Here is a 9,623-nt window from a genome sequence, read left to right as displayed (position 1 = left end):
CTTGGGGCGCCTGGGTGGCTCAGTCCGTTAAGCGTCCGGCTTGAGCTCAGGTCACGATCTCACACTCCGTGAGTTCGAGCCCCGCGTCGGGCTCTGTACTGACAGCTGGGAGCCTGGAGCCTGCTTCCAGTTCTGTGTCTCCCTCTCTCTCTGCCCCTCCCCTGCTCATGCTCTGTCTGTCTCTGTCTCAAAAATAAATAAAAACATTAAAAAAAAATTTTTTTTAATAAATAAATGATGTACCTTGAAGGGTGAACCACTTGAAGCAATTCACTGAGAGGGCCCCCCCCCCACCCCCGCCCCGGCCCACACCGCACGCGGACGGAGCTCTGCCCATGGTGCCCGCAGCACAGGAGTTTTCATTGCCGCCGTGCGGGCCGCAGACTCCTCCTTCCAGTGCTGCCGGAGGCTGGCAGGAGACCCTGACCCCAGTCCAGCGGCAGAACCACAGGTGGTCCCGTTGCCCACTCTGCGGCCGGGACCCCACCCTCCGACCTCAAAGTGGCTCTAGGAGCGGCTCCTGCCATGTTTGCGTTCGTTAAAAGATCCATTCAGAACTCAAAGTCGGCTTAGCAACTGCAGATTCGGCCCCTTCCAGCCGAAGGCCAGGAAACAAACCAGACAGGAGTCCCTGGAATTCTGGGGAATAACGAACCACGCCCCCGCCCCCGTCCTGGTGCTCGCAACCTCCCGGGCCCGCTTCTCTCTGCGTCCGAGCCGCCCCAGAGCGGGCACGCCCCGCACCTGCTCCCTGACCTGGCCTCCCAGCACCCCTGCTTCCTCCATCTGGACACCCACGGCCGGCAGTGCCTTGGCAAGGACGCGGGAGAGGAGGCCAGGCCTGCAGGGGGGAAGGCACAGACTCGGCCCGGGGCAGACTGGGGAGGCACGTGGCAGGGCTGGCTGGGGCTGGAGCGGGGTCCTCCCAGAGCTCAGAGGCTGAACCCGCAGGAATACGCGGGCGGCCACGCTTCTAAACACACGCACGAGTCAGAGAAAGCCCGTGGTCCCGGTTCCAGGTAAACGGCTGTTCCTTTGGCAAGACTTTCTCAGCCTGGTTCCTCACCCAGCCTGCAGACCACAGACAGCGGTTCCTGTGACTGTCCCCATCTCTCCTAGGGCGAGCCCGAGCCCTTGTCCTCTCGGGAAAGAGTCCTAACTCCTGACACCGCAGCCGCACACAGGACTCTTCTCCCGCTGACCCAGGAGAGAGAGGAGACAGGAGACCCCAGGAGAGAGGAGAGAGAGGGACACAGACCTGCCTCTTGGCCCGTCTGTCCCTCAGAGTCCACCGGGCTCCTCCCAGGGCCGCGGCAAGGATGCCCAGCTGACTCTGGGACACGCACCTCCTTCTCGTGGCCAGTTTCCTGAACAGGAACGGAGTCAGCACGGGACCACCCCTGCACTGCTGGCTGGGGGCCCTCGGGGGTCCTGGAGGTGCCGGGCCCCCTGCCCCTCGAGGACCCCTCTCCCCTCGTCCGCTCCTTCCGCACACCATGCAGGTCCCAGGGGGCGTTGCTGCCCACGCTCGGGGGCCGAGGGCAGCAAGCTGTGAGACCAGATGGGCTGGAACCCCTTCCGGCAGCTACCGCGTGTGCAGTGGAAGCTGTCTGAAGAGGCAAAGAAGAGGCCAGGCCGCCTGAAAAGACAAGAAAGAGGAGCTAGAGGGTCAGAGAGACAGGGACAGGCCGACAGAGCCTGAGGGAGCTGGAGACAGAATGAGACGGAGGCCAGGGCCGGGGGCCCTGATGGCATCTGAGCCCTGCCCGGGACCCCGGGCCCGGGCTTTGGGGAGCCCAACTTCCTCTAGGTCTGCTGCACCCCGACTGCTCCTGCAGGCCGGTGCCGGGTCTGAGACATGCAGTCCGGTCCCTCCTCAGGGGACGCAGTCCAGGGTGACCCTCACACATGGGGCTCCTTGTGCAAGTTGGGAGCACACAGACAGTGACAGCATCACTCTGGGGATTCTCGTGGTGACCCAGGTCGGGCTGGAAGGGGGCTGGGGGCCGAGGCTGGAGGAGGAGGGGCCAGAGGCAAAGCACCGATATTAGTCAGGTACGTCAGGAAATACTCATGAGACTGTAAACAAAACCTTCCCAGAAGAGAATTTGAGCCAAGGGAGGGGACCTGCTTAGTGGGTGAGCCACGTCTGTGCCAACTCCGGTGGGGGCATCGGCTGAGAGCCCGCAAGGTGTCCCCTGGGTGTGGGCAGGTGACAGGGTGGAGAACATGCCCGGTCCTGCAGGGCGAGGGCAGGGACAGCCTGTGAGGGCCATGGTGGCACAGCCCAGGGCAGGAAGGATGGGAAGAAACGCCCTGGCCGTCCTCTCCCCGGCCTACCCCGCCCGGACCCGCATAGAGGTCAGGACGCAAGCCCGGGACCATGGGGCCAGAGCGGAGGGGAGCGTGGACAGGGGTGGGTAGATGGAGCCCGGGTCACCACCCCGAGATCCTGAAGCTGCTGTCCAGCCCTGCGATTGGACTGAGAAGGCCCCCCCCCCCCCCCCCGTGTTCCCCAGGCTCGCCTACAGCTGCACAGGATGAGCTGGGCCCTGGGGTCATCCGGCTCTGTGGGGGGGAGGGCGAGGCTTCATCCTTGCTGGGGAGGTCCCCCCTTCCCCCCAAGGAGTCACCGGGGTCAGCAGCCCCGGGGTGGTGGGTTTTCCTGCAGAGTCAGCCGGAAAGGGGCTTCTGCTCACGTTAGCCCACACAAAACAATGATGGCTTGACTCTGAGGACTAGTTTCAGTGCGTTCCTTTCCCTGTAGGCCATTCTTCCAGGAAGCCTGAGTCGGGGCACTGCCATAGGACTGACCCAGGAGCATGCCCAGGACATGGGTGTGGGATGGCCTGTCCCACAGGACTCAGCTCCTGGCAGCCCCACCAGCCCCTAACCCTGCTCCAGCTCAGGCGGGAGCGTAGAACCTTCCCTCGACTCTCCTGCTTACCTGGCAGAAACCCGCTCCCAGGCCAGGCCACCTCGGCAGGCACCCCGCTCCTCCTGGCCAGTGGGGCCACACCCTCCCCCCGTGATCTGGGCCGGCACGGTACTGCCCTCTCTTGGGGCTCCCCGCGGACTCTGGTGTCCTGGTTCTTAGAGGCCCTCTCGGCAGCCGCAGGCCCCATCAACAGGCTCTTAACTGAGTCACAGGAGGGGCCTTCCTGAGCTCCCAGGGGGCATGGCCATTCTCCCCTTCCCGGCAGGCCCAGGTGCAGCCCAGCAGCGGGGGCCATCGGGCTTCAGGCCCTGCATCCAGGCGTGTGTACAAGGGCTAGGGAGTGCAGCCCCTGGGGCAGAGCAGACAGAGAGCAGGGGACCGGCTCTGGGCCGGCACCGGGCCGGCACCACCAGGCATACTGGCCCCGAAGCCGCCGAGTGGGGAGGGGAGGAAGAGGAAGCTGACTGGGGAGACGGTGGCGGGCGTCAACCAAGGGCCACTGCCTGTTGCCTCCAGCCCTCATCCTTGGGGGGTCATGGGTCCCAGGGCAGGCGGGGACAGGGAGTGAGGCGGGGCACAGGACCCAACAGCCTGCAGACGCTCGGCCACCCTGGTGAGGCTCTCAGCCCTGTGTGGTTGGTGGCCTGAGGGCATCCGGCCAGGTCTGCACAGACCCTCCCGGTGCCCCCCTCCCATGCCCACAGCTGGCCTGAGTGTGGTCAGACTGGTTCTGCCCGCTCCAAACTGGCTTCAGGTGTCACGGCTTCCAGGCAGCCTGGGGAGCCTCCTCGGTGAGGTCCGCCCGGCCACTACTGTGACCTGCACGGTGAGGGGCTCATGTGCACCTGTTGCCTGCACCTGCAGAATCTCAGGGCCCCCCCTCCTGTACTGGCCATGTTTGGGGGGGGCCTGAGGGGCCCCGGGGAACTCTGCTGGACTCCATCCTGAAGCCCAAGGGCATCTTGTCCACTTTCCTGTGGACAGGAAGGCAGAGCTGGCCCGGGACACGGCCCTCAGGAAAGTGAGCCCTGAGGGTTGGCGGGGACACAGAGGGGTCCCCGGGCAGCCTGACTCTCCTGAGTGAAGGGCAAGGTTCCCGGTCGGGGGCGTCCTGGCCTGATGGGGTGGGGCTCCGGGTGCGGCCTCGGGCAAACAGCTGTACTTCCTGGCCTCAGTTTCCCCACCTGTGGAGTGCTGTGCGATATTAGGCTGGGCCCCCAGGGCCGTTACGAGGACAGTAGCGTGCAGGTGAGGACCACAGCCAGGGTCTGGCCCAGGGACCCAGGGTTTGTTGGGGACAGTGCTCAGTCTGAGTTCACGGCTGTGCAAACGGTTGTGAGCGAGCCGGCCGCTGCACACGCAGCCCTCTAGTCCACACACAGGAAAGTCACCTGACTTTCAAAACATGAGCACCGCAACCCAAAGTTACATAAAAAGGAGAAGCGCTTTCTGGCTGAGCGCGTCCTCCTGACAGCCCCCCCTTCCCCGCCTGGCGGTGCAGGGCCAACCCTCTAACCTCGGAAAAGGCTCCAGACTATTTTAAGCACGGACTTAAAAAGTAAAAGCAGCTGTGAAGTGAAAAGTTTTAGGAACATTTCCATTTCCTGGAGTGATGGAAGGAGAGCCTGGCCCGTGGGCCCGGGGAACAGAAGCCTCTGCTGGCAGAGCGCGGGCGTCCGGGCCCCCAGCAGCCAGAACGAGGGCGTTGGGCATGGCGCGTCCTGGCCTCAGGCAGGCAGCCCGGTCTGGCGGGCGTGTGAGTGCCGAGTTTCGGTGATTCATCGGGGTGGGGGCGCTGGGCAAAGGCGGGCGTGACTGCAGGCGGGGACTCAGCTAGGGGAGGATGGCCCGCCCCGCCCCTCCCATGGCCAGCCCTGCAGTGGGCCTCAATCCTCCCAGGCCAGAGGCCTCGTTGGACCCCCGAGAACCTTCCGGCGTTCCTCTGCTGCCCAAGGCGCGGCACCGGCCCGGGGAGAGGGGGCTGCCCACATGCCCAGGCTGCCATGAGGGGGTCTGCAGGACCAGGGGTCCCACACCACTGTGCCCACCTGGCTTGGGGCCCGCTGTTGCCTCTGCACCGAGCCCACCCCGTCCCCTCAGTCCTGGGCTGGGGAGGGGCCGGCAGAGTGGTCATGGAGGTGGCCCCTTACCTCCTGGTCTGTGTCCTCAGTCTCCCTCTCTCTCTTTGTGGCCTTTACCCCAAGGCTGCAGGGTCCGGTGGCGGGCCTGGCCATGTCCGAGGTCAATAGGGCTGGACGTCTAGACACAGACCGCAGGGCTCCGTGTAGGGGCGTCTCCCAGGGGAGATCCCGGCAAGGGTGTTCCGATAAGGGGCGGTGCTGAGGGTCCCGTCTCTGGGGTCTGAAGGGCTCCTACAGGTGCAAGCCCAAATGCCCCACCTGGCTGTGCTCAGAAAGGGATACCAAACAGGTGGGATCCCGCCCGTGGAGACAGCTTGGGGTCCTCGAAGGCCTCTTCAAGGTCCCTGCCTCTGGTCCCGGGCCTATCCTATTTAAGCCTGACTGTTGGACTTGACTGTTGTGGGGAGCGGGCTCTTTGCCAAACAACCCTCCGTCCCACCCTGACCCCAAGTGTCCACAAGAGCCTGGACATCGTCTGCTCCGAGGACCTGGGCCCTATCCTGGGGAGGGACACACAGCCCTCATTGCTTGGTGGGCGGCCTGCTGGTCCATCTCCTGGGGGATCCAAGCACCTACCACAATCGTGGGAGCTGTTCCCCTCAAGGCCAGAGGAGGGGAGGGAGGTTCCCAGGCTTAGCAAGGGCCAGGGGAGGCGGGAAGGAGGGAGGAGCGGAGAAGACGGAGGGGAAGGAAAGGGAGGAGGGAGCAGGGGGAGGGAGGGAAAGGGGGTGGAAGCTCGGGTAAGTGAAAGGGAACACGGCCTCCCAGGGTTCTGGCCCCAACGTGGAGGGCCTAAAGCAGATGAAGCACGCCAGCAGGAAGTCTGTCTACACCCCCCAGCGGGTCTTGTCTGTACCTGTCCTGCTCCCCAAACTGCTGTGCCAAGCCCCCCCCCCCCCGCCGGAGTCCTGGGGAAGCCCAGCCACCCTCCTTCTTCCCAGAGGCCCCGGGGCCCCGTGCTCAGCCGCAGGCCTGGCCAGCGGGGGTGGGGGTGGCTCGGACGAGCACAGGGCAGCCAGTGGACGCTGCTGCGGACCGCGAACCGGTGCAGAGGGCCCGCGGAGGAGGTGCCCCGGCTGGCCCGGGGGCTCTGTCTGCCCCGCGCCGCCTGCCTGGGGTGCGACCTGCGGGCCAGACCTGGCCTGGGCAGAATACGTGCCTCTTCGTCTGCCTCTCATCTCCCCAAATCAGCTGTCTCCTCTCAAAGGTCGGCCTTTATTTGGAGCAAAAAGATAAATGTGAAGTTTAATTTTCTCCTTAGGGCGGGGTGGGCGAGGGGGTGTGGCCCCCCTGCCCCATCTCCCCCCAGCCCTGCTCACCCCTGACTCTAACCTACACTCCCTCCTGAAGCGTTTGCTCAGCCTGCCCGCGCACACGTCTACCCCTGCCAGGCGGACGGAAAACTGCCCCGACCGGGCTCCAGCAGCGGGTGCCTGTCATTCGGCTGGTGTCACAGTAGCATGTGGCTCCCCCGGTCCCGGCACTGGGCAGCTCACATGGGATGGTGGCCGTCTCAGGGTCACCTCCCCTGCGGCCCCACTGAAGGGGCCACGCCGTTCCCCGGGCTTCAGCTGCAGGACAGGGCCGGGCCCGGGCGGCCAGTCCGAGGGACTCAGGACTGTGTGCGGGGCAGGCCCCCTGGGAAGTGGTGCTTCCAGGGCACCAGCCGGAGATCGGGGGGCAGAATTCCTGCTTACCCCTTGGCTTTTTGGGAATTCAACGTCATCGGTGATATACTTCGATGGCAGCTGGAAGTGACATTCGCAGGTGGCCACGTGGGTATGTGACGTCAGCAGCACTGTGCTGTGGGCAGCTTCAAGCCCCTGTGCCGGCGGCCCCTCACCAGTGTGACCCAGGTGTGACAGGCTCACCCCGATTCTGGGGTCAGTCACTCGTCCGCACCCGCACAGACCACACCCGTCCCCCTGCAGAACTGTCCCCTGCATGCCGAGGGGACCTCCTGGAGAGCATTGGCTGATGACGAGACTGCTGGACAGTCTTCCCCATGTGTGCAGCCCTGAGAAGTGGGCACTCGGGATCACAGTCACGGAGACCTCGGGAGGGCTCTGTGTCCCCTGAGGCAGACAGACAAACCCTGGCTCGCGGCCTTGCAGCCCACAGATTCCTTTCTCATCTTCGTCGTAAGGTCTGGGAGGCGAACGTGGAAATGGTTTCTTCTCTCACAATGTGTGACGGCCTTTCCAGACACCCCACTCTGGGGTCAGGGGTGAACCTGAACCCCCCAGGCCTGGCCGGCCTTGCTCTCTCCTCTGGACCTCGAGAGGTCGGGCGCCTGCCGTGGAGGGTGGAGTCCCAGCCCCAGCTGTGAGCTCCCAGGTTATCACTGTCCTCAGGTGGCCCCTGTGCTCGGGGACTGAGCCCCGTGGGCACCATCATGACCACCTCGTCTTGTGCCCCCAGAAGCTGGCACCTCTCTGGGTATCATGCAACACCCATGGCCGAAGTGCCCCTTTGGTCACTTGACCTCGTTAGTGTTTGGTAGGTCGCAGCCGTGTCTCCCCCAGCCCAGGGACGTTCGGGCACAGGCACTCTGGGGAAGTTCCTGTCTCCTCGGGCTTCCTGAGGAGCCTGGGCCGGGCCGCCCGCCTCCCGGACCTCACTGTGTTTCTGTCCAGAGAGGCAGAGGGTGGCTGTGCCCCAGGACATCCGGCTCACTTTCCCTCTGAGTCCGGAAGCTAGTTAGTTCTGGAGCACCGGCACCTTCCTGCCCCACTGCCGCGTGGACGCGGCTCTAACACCAGAGGTGACCCCATGCGGGTGGGAGAGCACCAGCCAGCTCTGGGGTGAGGCTGGGGTCCGGCCCTCGGGTAGGCGTCCCTCCCAGGGGTCTCTGGCACTGGAGGATGCTGGGGCTCTGGGGTGAGGCTGGAGGCCGTGCCGGCCGAGTTGGAAGTCCTGGGCTGGATGGGAGGAGGGGGTTGTGATGGGTGGAGGACCCTGCAGGCGTGCCCTTGGGTCAGCGCCCCCATCGCCCAGGGCGCAGGGGTTCACTGGAGAGATTCCGAGGGAGGGGCTCAGAGCACGGGCTTCTTAGCCGGGGCTTGGCTCCCATGGGGTAGCCCCCAGCGGCCGCTCGCTCCTTCCCCAGCAGGAGGACTGTCCCGAGGGCCACGACACTATGTGAATGGGTCACGGTAACCAGGAGAGGTGCTGGCCTGACGGCCGTTTCTCCTCTGGAAACAAACTCCGGGCGCGGGCGTTTGGGGAACTCCTGCACCCCGAGATGGCTCAAACTCCTATAGGCTCCGAGGCTGTGACTTCTCTTCTCGGGTGACCAAAATGACCTCTGGGGATGGGGTGCGGGGCCAGCTTCCTGGGGCGTGGGCTGCACAGTCCCACAGGACACCAAGCTCAGAGGGACCCCCTGCTTGTCTTGAAATTCTGGATCATTTTCACTTGACCCCCACATGAGCCTGTTCTTCAGGGGCCGCTCTGACCCGTGTAAAGGGCCCGGGGCCTCCCTGTGGGGCGCCCCGGGGAGCCGAGGAGAAAGGGTGTCCGGTGGGAGGAACACAGGCGCAGGGACTCCGGCCCCTGGGCCCAGGGAGGGATGGGCCTGAGTGTCCAGGCGGCCCCACCACCCCTGACCACGTCCCTTCCTCCTCAGAGAAGGGAGCCCGCCCAGGAGGGGCTCTGTCCCAGCCTAATAATAACTCCCAGCCTGGCCCCAGCCGCTGGCTATTTTTAGAGCCCCTAACCCAGCCCCCACGTGACTCAGCGAGGCCTCAAGCGGGGATGAGAAAGTCTCAGGATGGCCCGTGGCCAGGGCGCTCCAGGCGGACGGGCGGGCGTGGGCAGTGGGGGGCCCAGAAGCAGGCCAGGCCTTCAGAGGAGGCTCCCGCCTCCACCCGCCCCGCCCCGCCCCTCCCTCCCTTCCTCCCTCCCTCCCTCCCCGGCAACGGCTCCCCCACCCCCACCCTCCAGCCAAGCATGGAAAATCTGATGTCAGAATTCCAGCCTTGGCAAAGAATGCTGACCTTCTCCTCCTGGGGAGTCATGGGCCTAAGGGGCTGGGCCTGGGTCTCCCCCCCTCCAGGTGTCCCCAAGCACCCTGGGGGCCACTGCCCTCCTCCCCTCCCTGACACCCCGGTGTGGCCGGCACGAGCACCTGAAGGCCCCACCCTGCGTGTCCCAGGCCGGTCCTGCCCCCAGGAGCCCGGTCCGTCTGTCCATCTGTCTGGCCAGGCCGCTGTTACTGGAAGGGTTTCTGGGGCGGGTCGCCTGGCTGAGTGGAGCAGTGGGTGGGGGGCCCTGCGCTGCCCAGTAGTGCTGAGGCCCCCGACCCTGTCCAGTCCTTGAGGAAGTGTCTGCAGGATGGGGGGGGGGGGGAGGCAGTGGGAAGAGCGAGAGAGCTGTGGACATGCACGTGAGCGTGCGTGTGTGTTCCGGTGTGAGCGGTGTGAGCTTTCGCGTGTGTTCTAGTGTGAGCGTGCCCTGTGTCCCGGTGTGAGCGTGTGCGTGTGTTTCAGTTCTGGTCTGAGAGTGCGCGTGCACGTGTGTGAGTGCATGCCCACATGTGCACG

The 9,623-nt window shown here is 65.2% G+C and overlaps 1 long non-coding RNA gene across 2 annotated transcripts; it reads right to left on the bottom strand.

Moving 5' to 3' along the window:
• On the bottom strand, positions 1–5,701 carry LOC147576251 (uncharacterized). Of its 2 annotated transcripts, none has more exons than XR_015241940.1 (3): positions 2,948–5,701; positions 1,341–1,639; positions 1–172 (listed from the first exon to the last, which is right to left on the bottom strand). It is a non-coding gene; the product is annotated as an uncharacterized LOC147576251 (long non-coding RNA). The 2 variants fall into 2 exon arrangements; XR_015241941.1 differs by having other exon boundaries at positions 5,089–5,701.
• Positions 5,702–9,623: the final 3,922 nt, after the last annotated feature.

This window comes from Puma concolor, chromosome D2 (genome assembly GCF_028749965.1).
Source record: "Puma concolor isolate L17-30 chromosome D2, mPumCon1.1.hap2, whole genome shotgun sequence".
Classification (NCBI taxonomy): Eukaryota; Metazoa; Chordata; class Mammalia; order Carnivora; family Felidae; genus Puma; species Puma concolor.
The sequence above is the reverse complement of the archived record's forward strand: the minus strand, read 5'-3'. Positions and strand labels throughout refer to the sequence as shown.